The sequence below is a fragment of the Thunnus albacares genome, chromosome 7, assembly GCF_914725855.1.
Source record: "Thunnus albacares chromosome 7, fThuAlb1.1, whole genome shotgun sequence".
NCBI lineage: Eukaryota > Metazoa > Chordata > Actinopteri > Scombriformes > Scombridae > Thunnus > Thunnus albacares.
Genome location: NC_058112.1, coordinates 6,089,363 through 6,105,424, shown reverse-complemented (window position 1 = coordinate 6,105,424; position 16,062 = coordinate 6,089,363).

Sequence of the window (16,062 nt, the reverse complement as noted above, 5' to 3'; positions counted from 1 at the left end):
CTTACCACTTCACACGTATCCCTTCATCCCTTCATTGTGATTCCATTTGGTCCCTGATCATCCCCATGCCATCCACCTCCTTCATCCCTCTCCACGACCCCATCATTCCACCGTACACGACCCGGACCAACCTTCAGATCCCATCCATCCCCCGGCAATCGACCCACTTCATCCCTCTCCTCAACCCCCATCCCGCCCACCATACACTATCCTCATGCAATCCTGAACCCTCTCGACATTCCAAATAAAACTACTTTTTATACCGTTCCAATAGCGTGGTCTTTGTTAGTGAACAGGAGTTGATAGTCAATGACAAGTACAGGAGCAAAATACTGCATATTAAAAGCAAACTCCACATATAAACTGGACTGCTGGGTGTAGTTCCTCTTTATTAGGGAGAAGGAAGGTGCCTCAAAGAAAATAATATTTAATCAGACATGCATGTCAGCTGCTGCTAATCTCTATAGAAGAGTGTTTGTGTCTGTGTTCCTGCACTGGAGGAGTGGTTTTTGAATTGTATCATGTTGACACAACAGATGAAGCAAAATTACTCAGAAATGTGACAGACTTGATTATTGATGGTTTCTGTGCCTGAATATTTCAAGGATGAGGATGAGGATGCATTTTCTGCTGGTCACTTGAGTGCATACATTTTATTTGTGTAAAATATAAAATTCCCAGTCACATTAAATGCAAACTGAGAGCATCATTTTCAAATATGAAACATGTCCTAATTATAAGTATTAAAGTTCGATCGTTAAAGCTTTTAAAGTGAACAACACAGTATTTACCAGAATATGCTCTATTTTTTGTATTAAAAGAGATGAAGATACATAGATCAAATGCAGATAAACAACAGACTAAAGGAAAAAAGAATGAGTGGACAAATATAACAAATGCAGATGCTACCACACATGGCACAAGGGATTAGTGAATGGTTTGATGATAATGACAGTAGTGCAAATCACCGGCTACGGCCTTCAAAGTCACCAGATCTCAACCCAGTTGAACCTCTGCTGTTAGTCAGGTCTCTCTACCACCATTATCAAAACACCAAAAAAAGGAATATCTTTTTGAAGAATGTTATTCATCTCTCCAGCAGAGTTCAAAAACACTATGACAAGGGGCACTGAAGCTTTTCCAGAGCTTCCTGGTAAATCAACGCCTTAATACTTGTTGGTTTTTCAGTATATATAAAAGACCATAATATAGCATAATAAGATGCCAGCAGAAATGGCAGGGTAATGACATGCCAAAAGCAAAACAGAACAGTTAAAGTGATGGAGCATCCTGTCAGTGTTGACAGAAGAACAGCAGGAAAACCTTGTCACAAATTAATGTCAAAATTGTATAGTGGCAGTGAATTCTGACACCTGACAGAATTACACCTCATCTGGAGACAACTGTAGAAATTATTGAAGATTTTATTCCTAATACTAAGATACTAGTACTTAGTATTTCCTGTGCTCCTTCAAAAATCATTTCACAATCTCACTTCTGGTTGGGATCTTAGTTTTCATACATTGCACCAGTCAGGTTAAATCTGGCTTTGATCTTGCCTCTTCTGTAGGAGTTGTCTTGTGTTGAGAAAGTATGTGTTGTGATGTGTTTTAAATGCCGTTTATATTCTTTTAGGTGAGCTAGAACCAGGACTCTTTGGATGACAATGGGCCTTATGAAAGAAAATTTTCTTATTCTCATTAGCCTGATGAATGTTACCTGTTCATGAGCTGGTGTACATTCCAGAGATTTAATCTTTAGCATAATCAGTGCTATTAAAATTGCCATATGCTAAGGCGACCTGCTCTACTCCATTTTGTGACAAAAATATTACCAAAGAGCGAAAACAAGAATTTCACACCGCAGAGCTTCAAGTCCTGTTTTCAGGAATCAGTAGACAAAAACATAACAAATTTATGAGTGTCAGTGGTAGGGGGCCCAAAACAAAAAGAAAATATTAATACAGCTGCCAACGACTTGTCATTAGAGCAGCTCTGTACTGTGACAGAAATGAAGAGGGAATGCTTTGACATGAAGTTAGATGCATCTTTCTAAAGCAAAGCGGTCCCTGGTGGGAGGTGGTCGAGGGATGTGACAGTCACTGAGATATTAGACGAGAGAACAGGCTATTGTAGCCTACAGGAGGTGATGTTATAGTGTCAGCTGCAACAGAAGATGATAGTGGACAGAGACCTGCAGTGAGGCACAGAGGCAGCTGTTTACAACAACCACTGAAATGTAGAAGTAGCCGCGCCGAACTATGACAATAAAAATAATAAAATCTAAAAAATCTCTCAGTATATCACCCGCCATGATGATGATAAGATGGTGAACAGAATAATTTAGCAGTTTGTATTGATTATATATCTTAATTTAGGTGATTTTGATATCATATTCCAAATTCATTCAGATTAAGAAATTATAATGGGAAAATAGATGAAAGCAACAAATTTACTTAAATCACTCATATGTGTGTCCTAAGACAGCCTGGTCGCCAGAATAAAACGTTGGCAGTTTACATTTCTGACAACCGCAGAAGCGTTGAATATCTACATTTCAACACGTGAAATACGTAGCATATTAACATTTCACCAAAACGTATCATATCAACATTTCTACAAAACGTAGCATATTAACATTTCAACAATATGTATCATATCAAAATGTCAACAAAACGTATCATATGAACATTTTCAAAATACATATCATCTCAACATTTCTATAGTGACGTAGCTCACATGCGATCTGTATGAGCTGATCTCCTATGGAGGAGAAGGGGCAGGTGGATGGTTAGTAAGTTTCTTGGCAGCAAGTTGGAGGTCAGCAGAGAGCACGGTTCGAGACCACCTCGAAACCCTTTTCAACCGACAAAACCGGGTGTTTTTAGTGAGACATCTGCCATTTTTATTTTATTTTTTATTTTTATTTTAACCCAAACCATGATCTTTCCCTAACCCTAACCAAGTGGTCTTTTTGCCTAAATCTAACCAGACCTTAACCACAGCGTTGTCACACCATAAAACATCATTATGCAACGGGTAGAAATGTTAATATGCTACATTTGTAGAAATGTTGATATGATACGTATTTCACGTGTTGAAACGTAGATATTCAACGTTTCTGTGGTTTGCAGAAACGTTCAATGCTAACATTTTCTTCTGATGACTGGGTTGCCTAAAAATAAATCTGAGTCAGTTGGGCAGTTATTTTGGTCTACACCGAACAACCACTGGCTGGACTGCCATGAAACTGTGTACAGACATTAATGTTCCACACAAGATGAGGTCAAAGTTTAGTTTGTCCAATACTTTAATTCATTACCAAATACCTACAAAACTGACATTTCTACCTGCCTCAGCTGTACAGTAGTTAAAATATTGGCATGCTAACATGGTAAACTATGATGACAACCCTGGTTAGCATTATCTGCTAAAAACATTAGCATCTTCATCACTACAAGCATGCTAGCATACTGACATTACCATTTGGCTAAAAGCACTGCTGTGCCTGAGTACAGCTTCACAGAGCTGCTAGCATGGCTGTAGACACTTGTCTCCTTACCTCCCTCTTCATTCTCTGTTGGCTCATGTAATTTAATTGTGTTGCAGTTTCAGCAAAGAATTTCTTAGAAACACATTTCAGTCTCAATGAGCGTCTGTAGTAAAGGAAAAATTAAATAAATAAAAAACTGTGCACTCATTTCAGCTCTGTGGTCTTCTTGCTTGCTCGGGAGACCCCATCTTGTAAAACCGTGGACCTTTCCTCTTTTAACACCCGAGATGGACTTCAACATAAACTACAAATTTATCTCAAATTATAATGTAGACCATCAGTATATTGGAGTTTGATTGAGAAAGGGGGCTGCTGAGAAGTATTTGGATATCTTCATCATAAATGCTTTCAGTTACAGTTAAGCCTGTTGTTAATTCTGCTTATGCAGACGTGTAGGTGTTTAGCTACAGCTTAATTTGAATACACTCCCACACACTGTTGCTTTGTGCTGTTTATCTCCCCATTCCCATTTTAACAGATCACTAAGGATACCACATCCAACCAGCGAGACCTATTTAATTCACTTAGTCAAACATTTACTGTAGTGGATGCAAGCATCTGATGAAGCACAAACTCAACACTATTCACTTTTAATTACTTAAAAGACTCTTTTACTCAAATCTTTGAATACATGTGAAAATGGACTGAATCTAATTACTGGTTTTCAATTGATTGGTTTTTCTGTGGTCCACCCAGGCTGTGTAAGTCCAGTCCATTCTCATTCCCAGGGTGTCAAATAACGCTGTTTTATCACGCCCCTCTGCGTCACTTTTTAATGCACTTTTTAGACACCATGAGACTGATGACATCTATATAAGGCGACAAATGTCCTTATTTAGAGGTGGCGGGTTGGGTGGATGGCTAGATAAATAGTTTATAAGTAGTTGGCAAAAAGTTGAACTGCTGCAGGAGACAACTGTTCACTTCCTGCTTCCAGCCACATTTTAACAGTGATTTGTATTTCTTGTAAAATGCGTCTAATAATGACGAGGATGGGTTTACATTGGAGTAAGTTGAAAGCCTGGTGCGTCTGTATCAGACATTGAGGGGTGTGATAAAGCGGCGCTGTTTGATGCCCTTGGAATGAGAATGGGTTGGTAAGTCAGAGTGCATTCATGGTAGTTCAAATAAACCACAAGCAGCAGTGTAAACAGATGGTAATTTGATGTTCTGTGTGATTCTGCCAAAAAGAGATGAATGAATGAATATTTGTATGGTTTGTTTGGAGGCTCATCACCAGAGAACAGTGGAGACACTCCATTTTCACCATCTCATCTAAATGGAGACACTATTCCCTCTGTGTTTATATATGTGTTTATGTGTGTGTGTGTGTGTGTGTGTGTGTGCTTGATCTCAGAAAGAACAGCAAGGAGAGGGAAGGGTGGGTGGAGGTAGTCCTGAGATCATCCCACCAAGAAGCACTTAGTTGAAAGAGCAGCAAATAAAGTCAATTAGTCTGCAACCACACTACCACCAATGGGATTCCCACGAGCATCAACTGCGATACACACAAATGTGCACACACTCACACATGCTGAAATTGCTCAGACATGCTGCTAATGGTACCACTATGGATATCTATTCTCTTCTTCCTGTCACTGAGCATTGAGTTACTGACTTGTTTGTGGAAAAATGCATAGCTAAATATGAGCTGGATGCACTAAAGTAATGCTCAGTAACACTAAAATGCATTGATACTGAACATAAACTGAATGCATAGAAAGATGGACATGCAAGAACACAATGCAAATATGTGGGTAGCATCATATGGTGAAATAAGCAATTAGCTTGCACAGGTTGATTCTGTGGTTTACACATACATTTTTATGACATGACTTGCTTATTTACCCACCCAGCAGACATGGAGCAACATTAGCATTCATTTGGAGTAATGTTTGTGTCCACCTGATGAATACAAGATACTCACTTTACAATACTCACTTTCCTTTTAGCTCTGTTTTGGTCTAAATGCTTTAGTATGTTCACCAGCTCGTGGCTAGCTTTGTCTGTCTGCCATTTAGTGCTGGACAGGTACCAAAAACAGCTGCCTGTTGCTGCCAGAAACAAGGTTGATGAGAGAGGTGAGAGTGAACCAAAACAGTAAGGTTTTGGAAAAAGTCAGACTCTTTTCCAGCACCACCTTGAACAATTAGAAGTATTGTGTTAAAATAAACATTTGCAATACTATGGGAATTCTAATTTCCTGTATTCTAGTACAGAGATAACTGGTTTCTGGGGGATATTGGTGGGGAATACAAATCAAAGGACTTCCAAGACACTGCTAACCTGCAATGCAGTCACAAGTTAATCATGCTTAAAGGGAATGAATGATGTTTTTTGTGATTTCCTGTCATTTATATACTGTTATGATGTCAAATGTCCATTTTAAACATGGAACCTACTTTGTTAGCAATGAGTTGAGTCAAATGTAATTTATTAGTAAATGTCTCTATATTTGGCAGTGCCAGTCATTTGCATCCATACATATGTGAGGTGCAACACATAGTGCAACGAGGGAAAGAGAATGTGTTGCATTAGCCTGGTGAACTAACAGTCAATAATGGTAGAAATGCAGTAAAAATATAGGCAAACGATGGCATTAATCTTTTCTGAAAATGCTTAAAAACAATCTGACAAGGACATTGTTGTTATAGAGCCTCAAAGTCCAGATAAGGAGGAGGTTGGGGTTGATGGATGAGTTGACAAGACACGAGAGACCACTGTTCATATCACATCTCCTACAGACAGTCAACTTTGGCTTCTTTTAACCATGACCACAATTGTTCCGTAACTTTCACTAAGTAATTATTCTACCCCAAATGATAATCTCTCTCTCTAACCCTAACCAGATTGTTTTGGTGCCTAAATTGAGCCAAACCTCAACCAAAGCATTGCCAGATCAGAAAACAGTCATAGCGTTTTGTAATGGTTTTGGTTGGCACTGACAAATGATGTCCTGCTGATAAGGAAACACTCAGATCAGAAAACACTTATATGGGTCGATTTAAAGGGCAACGACAAACTATGTGTTTTGTGTTTTTGTTTTGAGGACTTTGAGGATGATATAACATTGGGTGGGGTTCGGGTCTCAAATTTGGCAGCCAGAATCAGGTTCAGCTAGGTCTTGAGGGTTTTTGGAATTGTCAAAATGTGAAACCTATATCTGATAGCTTAAAAATGCATAGTAACTCCAGTCAACACATTGAGGCTGGATTGAATCTGCCTTTCATTTACTTTTCAAAAGTGTTAGGAAAATTCTACAACTGATGCACGTAGAAATTAATTTCTAACTGTCCTGCAACACCTCCTTCTCTTTCTTTGTATTAATTTAATAAGGGAATAAATGAGGGATAATGTGTTTCACCTGGACTCACCTCGTCCCTGTACTTCATCAACAGTAAAGGTCACAAAAACTTTGTATTCATTGTGCAAAACTGTGAATAGTTATGACAAAGCAACAATAGCTTGTCTTTTGGAGCCTCACTTGATAATTCAGTATCTCATAAAACACAGTCTTTGCTGCTACTGAGTGGACACACTGGACCCTCCTGTCTTTACTGAGTTACATCCTCCAAATGGTTTTACAGAGTCCTTTCCAGTCTGTAGTGACAAGTAACACAGGAAAACTCTAATTTAAGTGATGAAACATTCATACATCCATCAGTCTATACACTGATGTACAACAAATAAATCCTTTGTGGTTACAGTTAGAGAGGCGTGTGTGTATTTTTAGATTGTGCCATGAAAAGTGTTGGGAATAGAGTGATTTATGTAGATGAGACCATGAATATTTCACATCTACTGACAAATCAGAGTGCTGCTCTAGACTTTGAGCTCTCAGTTGCTTTCAGCTGTCCACCAGAGCTGGCAAATGTAACTAGATAAAGCTGAACCCATAGGGACTGGCTGACTGATAACAGAGAGCATGCTGGGAAGGAACCCCTGAATAAAACACGGACTTTGCTGTACCAGAGGTTCAAGGAGCTGCATATTTACATGTGTGTGCTGTATGTGCATATATAGACCGGCTGTTTGAACACAGTCTTCTCTGGGGATCATTGCTCAGTTTTACATATTACTTAATCTGCATCCTATAACATGTTAGTTATTGCTTGAAAGCTGTGCTAGATGACAAATGCTGCAAACTTCCAACAGATGAAACAGTTATGTCCTGCTGCTATATGAGGCTGCTGAAGTGCAAAATTGCCCAACAAAGCTTTAAACAAACATTCCCAAGCCTTGGTGTTTACAGGACTTACAAGGAATCACTCTTTGGTAGAATAAAGATGGATGATAAAGCACAAAGGCCTCATGTAACCTCATTACTGTGAAAGTTAGAATCCTTAAGGTTTTCATGAAGCCAAACCCCATTTTTGATGCTATTTGTGGTCTGCATTTTTTCTTCAATAGTCATTCAATGAACCATTTATTTTCAGTAATTACCTCTCTATATAGTAGTTTTCATTATTTGTGGTGGAGTCCACTGGATTCAAATTACCTTCACATACACAAGGGATTCACGGGTAACAACGCTGCATGTAATCATCGTAATCTTATTTCACGATAACAACCTCACCGTTTCCTGCTCATTTTCCTAACACTGTATCAGAGCTGTATTATGTTACTGCTAATGCAAACACAATATCCTACTGCTGCTGCTTCACATTAAAAGTGTTCAACAAGTGGCACATCGAATGGCTTTTATTGTGAAACAGCCACAGGAAAAGCAAATGGCCATTTGTCATAGCAGTTAGTGCTTACTGTGATCATTCATCAAAAATGCATCACAAAACAAGACAACAGCATTTTCAGCATTTTGTCAGCAGATCAGCTGAACAAGAAGACAAGTATTCTTTATTGTGAGTTTGTTTGGCTGCACTATAAACAGATACACAAGTTGTTCTGCTGTTCTGTTATAGAGAGTGTTGAATCAGCTTGCTCAACCTCATATGTTTACATGCTATTTTTAAGTTTGTCCTCTATTTCCTTCTTTGCAATATCATCTTACTAGTGATGCTGCAATGTCCCAGTTTCTCCATGGGGACCTCACAAGTTTCTTCTTATCTTCACAAGCAAAACAGGGAAACAGCAGGCAGGCACACTGACATGGGAAACAATTCAAGAAGGGCATGAGTAACACTTTGAAGTGTTGTTTCGTTTCTGTAGTACAGTCCTCCTACTGTTCATTCATCTATTCACTACTCTCACATGTCCCTTTGGCATTGTTATGCACAGTGTAGTGGGCATGGTGCCAGAGTGGGAGGAGAGGGTCGAAGAGACGGGAGTTTCATGAAAAGGAGGCAGCACAAGATGAGGTGTTGGTATTTTGGTGAAAACTAACTCTTTGATGTTGCACTGACATTTACTTCCAGTAGTGAAGAGAATACCAGAAAGCTCCTGCCACACTTGTAACAGTGAATGACATGAACAATTACAATAAAATACTATATTCAGAGCCTGACCATTCAATATTTGAGAGTTCACTTAAATTTTGGTATGAAGGAATTGTGACCAAGATTCTGCATGTACTGAGCCAGATATTTTACAGTTGAAAAAAAAAACATGTCAGTTCTCTCAGATGGACAAAAATATGTAATAGAGGCACTTTCTATTGTGAATGACCGAAAACTTATAATTGGAATGTCTGCATTAGTTATTTCTTTTTTCCTATCTAGCTGATATGGATATATCTGCAAATTGGCTAATATCTGTATAATACATATGGCAGTTACCTGGCACAGCTGGCATCACATAGCTGTGCAGAATGCATCTGGGCCCAGTTTATGTCACATATGTATTACCATATCATATTGCTCCGTGGTCTTTGCAATTATACCATTCAAATGGAGCTCATGGAGTTTAGATGGCTGAACAAAGTTCTGGTGAATGGTGACTATAGATGCAGTTAGGAACTGATGAGATTTCCACATATTGCAGACCAATTTACAGAGCTTGTCAAAGGTCTCAGCGTTATAAAGTTAAAGCTGCATTTACAGGAGGGGAGCATCTTGCTTCTTGCTAACTTTGTACTTACAACTTCCCTTCCATTTTGATAAATTCTGGGTTTTTTAATGAGAGAGAGGGAGTAGATGTCATTTAAAGGGTTTTTTTTTTGTCATAAAACATGTCTGAAGGGGAGCCTTAACCATAAGTGTTAAATCAGAAATAGTTTTATTTTTGAAATAATGATGTCATCCTGTCCACAGGGGCGTCAAATCAAGAGACCCTGCCATGTGTTGTTCTGTAGTGCATGGAACAACAAGGTATATTGTCATTTAATTAGGATGACATGTTGGAATGAGAATAAGATTCATAAGGTAGACATATACTGGAATTTCCCTTTAAATCTGCCATGTTGTTGAATTTGGTGTTGTATACAGATCTCTGGCTGCAGTGTTTGGACTTTGTCTTTCTGTCTGTCCTCTTCCCTGCTCCCTCACACGCTCACATGCAGCATATTGACAATGCACTTGCATGTGCAATTTCAGCTATCTTGTAACCCCCCTCGTCTCTAAAGAGGGTTGCTGGTCCCAAGGGTCATTTTCCTTGATACTGGCCTTTGTACTCCTTGGAAAAGTCCTAGTTATGCAGTTTAGTATGCATAGGCAGCACTGCATTAGCCTCAGGACAACGGGAATGTGAGGGAGTTATGGTAATAGAGGACAGATTTAGAGGAAGTACACATACACTGGAGGAAAAAGACAAGAAAGGGAGAGCAGTACAGTGCATCTCCTTTTTACCACGACATGTTATGTAATACTAACCTCAATATGAGCCTTTTAAAAATGGAGCATCAGAATCGTGTATACCAGCTAGGAATAAACAGATATTGGATAACAGATGCTGTAGGTTTCCCCACAGGATAATTCATGTTCTGGGTGATATCCTGAGGTTTAGTCTAGCACCACCATGAGGCCAAAGTTTCCCCCGAACCAATAATATAATAATACGCTGCTGCATGCTATCTCAAAAGAATAGCTAGATTTCCATCACATTTTCTGTGGATATTGATGATTCAAATTGTTGACTTTGTACACAACATGGAAAAAACTGGCTAGATATCAATGGAATTTTCTGGTTACAGTAGGCTCACTGCTGTAATGGTCATTAACCCTTTAGGTTATAATGACACCATGACCCGCTCAAGCACCCTTGAGTAAAGGTGTGATAACTGCAATATAGTGATGACATCATGACGGTTTCTGTGGCTTGAGCTGTCAGAATTTAAATTGAATGTTAATTTCATTGCTTTCAGGCTCTGATTTCATTAATGGCACTGATGCGTTAATATATTCAGTTTAGTTCAGGGCCGTGAACAGACATGTTGGGGGGCAGGTGCTCAAGCGAAAAAAAAGGGCACTGATAACTGAACACATGAATTCACATTACATGTCCACACACACTGTGTCTCATCAGAGCAAATCCTGCAGTTTTTTAAGAATAGGATCCACTTGAACTAGATCTAAATCTACATTTTTACATTCAGGAAGTAAAAGTTCATCAGGTTGACCTTTGAGTCCTGTTCACCAATAAATTGGTCTTTCTCAAAGTGGAAACGCCTCAGAGAATGAAAATGAAAACTATCAGTCTCGTTGTCCTGCTTCAGCTGAACTAGAGAGGAAACTGCAGACAGAGACGGGATGGAAAGAGGAGGAAGAGGAATCATACCACCTAAAGATGGCCAGCAGAGTGTGATTTAAGTGCATAGCATGAAGGGGGAGGAAGGGAGAGGTGTGTGTGTGTGAGTGGAGGGGCATCTTAAAGCCTATATCCCCCAAAATCCGTTGGAGCCTGAATACTGTTGAGAAGAGAGGAGAGGAGAAAGAAGGAGAAGAGAGGAGTTTCAGTTGCCTGACAAAGGAACTAACTAGTGTACTGGAGTTCACTCGTCTACATTGACAATGCTATTTTACACCAGACTAGCCTGCTTGTTGTTAAGCTTAATGGTGGGTTATTGCCTAAGTTAGGCTGGCTGTATTGAGATGTTTTAATAGTGGTTATTGTTAACTTGCTGTCACCAAGGAAGGCAGGTCAGGGAGACGTGGATCATGCTGCTCCACAGGGCACTCAATTTGTGTGCGTTAACTGTGGTGGCTGTGACAAGTTGAAGAGGGAGGGGTAGGGGCCCGTGCAGTTTCACAGAATTAGAACTCAAATGCAGTTGTCGGGCACTGCAACACGCTTTTAATTGAGAATTGATGCCATGGACAAATTTAAAACCAAAATTTAAAATTAGAAAAATAAAAAAAATGTCTTGCAAAAGTGTCACTTATCTAATCAGAGGCTGAAAGGGCAGGGGCTTGAGTATCACCTGGGGTTTATCTGTGCACGTGCCTGGTTCACTTTAAGATTTTGTATTAATGCTTGTTTGTTTGGCAGCTTAGGGTCTCCTGAAAACACAACAGTGACACATTACCTCACACAGTTATCGCAAACATGTTAGACTTGACTTTGTTTGAGTCATTTTTCTGTCCACCTGATGAATTTGAAGTCCAATATTCACTCTGTTGTTGCTCTCACTTACTGAGGGAAATATCTGGCTTTTCAGCTGCTAAATGTTCCACCAGCAGTTCACCAACTTGTCACTTACTATGTGTGTCTGCTATTGGATGCTGGGGGAGAGTGAATCAAAAACCAACACTATGTGCTGAAAAATGCTAAAGCCGTAAAGATTGCTTGATAATACTATGACTCATTAACTTACATAGTTGCAACACATGGTAATATGATCCATTGTTAATAAAAATATTAATTAGTGCAGCTTTAACACTTTATACAATAGTAGTGAAGAAGTGGATTAAGCTGCATGTGTGTTTTGAGAAGTTTCTACAAACATTTTCAGGGCAAACAGAAACAGGACCTAAATTCAGGCAAAAGGCCATGACAGGTTGATAAAAAGGGGCTTTAATAATTGAAATCCCTCAAAACAGGCTTACAGGTAACAAAAAGGCAGTCCAACAGGCAAACAAGTCCAAAGGGGCAAGGCAGGTCGACAGGTCACAAACAGGCAGAGGTCAAAAACACAGGTAGCAGATAATCATACAGAGATATAAGGAACAGGGAAACAGGTTCAGGGTAGAAGGAACAGGTAACCACGTCACATTGACAAGCTGGCAGGGAATGGATGGCAGAGGACTGCTATATAAGCTTCTGGGGCTGATGAGATAATGGGCAGCAGGTGAAGATAAGTGGGGATTGGCAACAGGTGAGCAGGTGGGTGTGGGAACCAGGCAAGAAAGTCGGGGGTATCTGGTGGACATGTGGAGAGTGACAAAACCAAGGGGAGAGAGAGTTTGAGGCCGAAGGCAGGGGCAGAGGCAGAGGCAGCATGAGCAAAGGAAACAATATAAACAGGACCAAGGCAAGAATTGTGACAATTTTCATATTGCCATGAAAAAGTAGCCCTTTTGAGATCCAGTATAGCCACTGTGGATCCATGATGCCACAGCCTCCAATCCCTGTAAAAGAACAAATTACAAACTTTTTTTAGTATTTCAAAAGATACATTTTTTGGATAGAGTATGATGAAGCTCTGCTTCAATGGTACAAACACGAGGAAGGTGAGCAGTCACCCTTTTCCTTTAACAAGTACAGTATGTTCTCTCTTCGGATAAAGCAGGAGCTGCACTCCATCATGTTGTAGCAGTCCTACACCACCCGAGGGCAGAGCAGGACAAAACATCTCAGGAAAGTCTAAAATTGAAAATCAGAATGGATTAACAAAAAACAGGAGATGTTCAAATGTATTTGTGCTTTTTTGTGTGTGTACACACACATTCTGGCATGTGAGTGTGCTACCTTTGGACTCAAAAGTAGACATACACAAGTACATTTTGTGCTGGAAAATGACTTCTTCACAGATGTAGTGTGGGCTCCTGAGAGAGCAGATCAACCATTAATGAAAAAAGTAGCTTCTGATTTGTTCTGTTATTATAGTGGAAAAGCCCTTTACTAATGTGTAATTAATGTGTATAACTGCATATCGACTCATTATGAATTTAGAAACCCATGAGCCTTTAATAATGACTCACCCACACTTTAATAAGCCATCAATATTCAGCTGTAGATGTTATACTGTAAGTTATAAATAAATGTTTTTTTCCAGAAGGTGTTCAAACGGTCATCAGAGGGGCTTTTGTAAAGAAATAAGAGTTGCTTATAGAGACAAAGCAAAATATGCACAAGATAGCAACTCAAAAACATGTCCTTATTAATGGCTTAATACCGATCTATAAAGTTTTCATGAATCATTTATTAACCATTATAGTTATCAGTATATTTACAAACCCACAAAGCCTTTTTAATATATGTCTCATTTGAAATTGGGATTCAAAATTCAGTAAAAATTGTTTTTGAGTTTTTAATAAAACTCTAAAACTTTTAATAAAACAATTAGACACCCGGTACATTTTAAAAGAGCGCATTAAATAGAGCTACTGTGGCATATCTGCTTTAATTTTCACAAAGATGTTTTGTTAACATCGTAGACGCAGCTGAGTCACTGTTAGAGTTCAGACATTGCTTTGGAAGAATTGGACTCCTTTGTCTGTACACAGTAGGAGTCAGTCTGTAACACTTACAATGAGACTTTCTTTTCCACTCGTTGATCAGTTATTGAATTCCTCATTTAGAGGCAACAATGTCCAGTACAGTGGGTGTGGTGTATGTCTTGTGTTGCTAAACCACTTGTATAATTGTATTTGTTGAGACTTTTAGTGTCATATGATGCTGTTTCAGTAGCTTCTCCACCCTGACAAGAATAAAACTCTGGTGCATACATTACAAACTGTAAGCTCTTACATTTTGGGCTATATGAATACATTAACTTAAATTATTGATGTTAATGTTTAGTTTAATTAGCTCCAGAGCACACTGTTTGGCATCACATGCAGTATGTACTCTGTATCAGCTTGTTGCAGTGCTTCACTGAGTCTAAATCACACCTATCTCCAGGGAAATAAGTCATATTTCATGAGCATCATTTTATACACATTCTCCTGTAATTTCACCCAATATACACTATTGTTTGAGCAACAGAAGTCTGTGGGATTAAAGAGGTTAAATTATTGAGTATCTAAACCAAACTTGTCAATCAGTCCTCCACTGGTTGAGGATGCACATCCTCGGATAAACTCCTGAGCCTTTAATGGAAACGGACTGCAGGCATTATCATGGGAACTATTATATAGTGCTTCAGCCTGATACTCTGTTTGAAGTTGAAAGCACATCTAATTGCTCACTGCATGAGCTGGAACACCATACCCACAACCCACCTCCTGCAAAACATCATTCAAAATTGATCATTAGTAGATAAAAAAGCTATTGTACTTCATTTAGCATTTATTATCTTTTACTCGTGATATGTGGGCTGACTTCATAACACTTACAGTCTCATTGTATGACACAGTTCACTTAAACAGGCAGCTGAGTGGAGGAGGTGCAACATCTAAGATTTCAGGTTCAACAGCTTTACTTATTTTAACTTCTAAGCGATGTGCACAAAATGTTAAGTTAGTCTTCAAGGACAGGTTCACAGTTTTTCAAGTCTGTCTTAAAGAGGTTTTCCTCGCTGTAATCGTTCCTCCTGTTCATACAGGCTATTAAAAGATCCCCTTCAACTGTGCCTTCAATGTAAGTGATGGAGGCCAAAATGCACAGTGTGTCCACACAGTCATTTTGTGCAAAAATACATCTAAAAGTTGATGTGAAGCTTATATGAGGCTTCAGCAGTCTGAGTTAGTCATATCAAGTGGATATCTGCCACATTTACAGTCTTTTTAACATCAAATTCCCTCTTTGTGTTTACTCAGACAGTGTTTCCCTGTTGAGCTGCGGTGGAAATATATAACAAAAAGAGAGACTTTGGCACTAAAAAGACTGTAACGATGAAAGCTATCTACTTGATTTGACTCATTTGGACAGCTGAAGCTTCATATTAAATTTTTAAATACATTTTTTCACAGAAGGAGGACTGTGGATTTTGGCCTCCATCACTTACATTGTAAGTGCATCATAAAGAGATCTTCTAAAGGTCAGTATGAACAGGAGGAATGATTACAGCAAGAAAAACATGTTTCAGTGTTCATTTGGGCACCTGACTGTTGTTTTAAGCCACACATGTGAAAATGTGAGCCCATCCTTTAACATGCAATTTTGTCATAACAGCCTTTTAGATTGTCTGGTCGGTTAAAGGGGCACTTCACTGATTTTACACATCAAAGTTCATTCACCTTCTAGTCTTGTTAGTACTATTCAACTTGTGAAAACCACAGTACAATATATTTTTGTCTCTGGTGGAGCCTGTTATAAAGTGGGGGTTTGGAGTTCGAAAAATGTGACTGTTTACCAGGCAGGAGGGGTGTAACCAAAGAAGCTGCTGAGTTGCATCATGGGACATGTAGGTTTCAGTGTTTTTAGAGATTTTACTAACTTATAAAATATTAAAATTACAAAATGTCTGACATGCTAGCAATTTTTGAATCAGGAAGACCTCTCAAGTCATTTGGCAAA